Here is a 1,581-nt window from a genome sequence, read left to right on the forward strand (position 1 = left end):
AAAAAAAAAAAAAAAAAGAAAGAAACTTGACCTATACTTAGTATACAACAGGCACTCAATAAATAGTAGCAAACACTACAAACTTTAGCCCATGTACAATGTTAAAATCTCAGCTGCAGTTTCTGAAGATAAAGCCCATTTGAGCTGTACTGGTAGAGTCTAAGAGTCTACCAAGTCCCTCAACAGTCTGCAAGCAGAGATGCTCCAGAGTACTATGACATCTTGCTGAATCTGCCTACTTCACAAAAGCAGAGCCCACTCTTTCCCTGAATATCACTTCTATGTTTGGGGGTTCTCCTAGCTTTGTCTTCCTGCCATCCCTTCCTAAGGCTAATGGAAGGCATTGGCTAGCTTACTTTTTTTTTTTTCCGAGACAGGGTTTCTCTGTGGTTTTGGAGCCTGTCTTGGAACTAGCTCTGTAGACCAGGCTGGTCTCGAACTCACAGAGATCCGCCTGCCTCTGCCTCCAAGTGCTGGGATTAAAGGCGTGCACCACCATCGCCCGGCTCGGCTAGCTTACTTTTTATACTGAGTTACAAGTAAATGTTAAATAAGTATCCATCATATCCACAAATGTTAAAAATTGCTAAGCAGAGTCAATCCTGAAGAATTCTAGCATTTTCCTTCAACTGAGACAAACACATGAGCCCCGATGGTGTTGGCAGCACAGCAGCAAATACCAAATGAAGTGAGAATTAATACAGTTCACACCCTGTCGTGCCTTATTTAAATCACCAATATTATACAAACATCACTGTCACCTGGCCCGATCCTGTTCCTGATGTTCTGCCCAAGGCTCCCCAACACCTCCGACATTTTAGAGCCATTTCTTGGCACCCTGCTTAGGAAGCTAATTTGATTCAAAGTGAAAGCCCGAAGCTCTCACCAAAGTTCTGCTTGTATCCTACAAATTCCTCACATTAATGTGCTTGTTAGTGTTCTTTACCCAATGCTCAAAACCAATTTCCTCTAAACCATTCCTTCACCTTCTCTGACAGAGACTAGACAAGCGCCTTCTTGAGTGGCTGGTTGACTATATGACCATACCAGTGAAGCCAAGAACAGGACAGTGCTCCCAAATGGAGAGAAATCTTTGTCTTTAACAACAGTAGAGATGTCAATATACCACATACAACAACAACCTCACTCCTCATCACCAGCTAGCACAGTATGGACAAATCTATAGCAGGCATTTTTTCCTAAACAACTGAGCCAGCCTCCTGGACCTACTCACACAGTCTTCCCAGTGAGCCCACTCTCACATCCCTGTCCCCAGGGAAGTGACATGGGAGTTCCCAGTTTCTGTTTCACAGGAGTCAAGACACCTCTAACAGCGACAAGGAGCCATTGCAGTGTCAAATGGTACAAGATGCCTGGGTTTCAGAGATGACCATTCACATGGTCAGAGAAGAAAAATCATTTTTCAGAACATTATAGGATTAGCCGGGCGATGGTGGCGCACGCCTTTAATCCCAGCACTCGGGAAGCTGAGGCAGGCGGATTTCTGTGAGTTCGAGACCAGCCTGGTCTACAGAGCGAGTTCCAGGACAGGCTCCAAAGCCACAGAGAAACCCTGTCTCG

At 45.0% G+C, this 1,581-nt stretch overlaps 1 protein-coding gene across 2 annotated transcripts in view; it reads right to left on the reverse strand.

Moving 5' to 3' along the window:
* Socs7 (suppressor of cytokine signaling 7) overlaps positions 1 to 1,581 on the reverse strand; it is a 42,041-nt gene that overhangs the window by 19,173 nt on the left and 21,287 nt on the right. The window lies entirely within an intron of this gene.

Source organism: Microtus ochrogaster, unplaced genomic scaffold (assembly GCF_000317375.1).
Source record: "Microtus ochrogaster isolate Prairie Vole_2 unplaced genomic scaffold, MicOch1.0 UNK31, whole genome shotgun sequence".
NCBI classification, from domain to species: Eukaryota; Metazoa; Chordata; class Mammalia; order Rodentia; family Cricetidae; genus Microtus; species Microtus ochrogaster.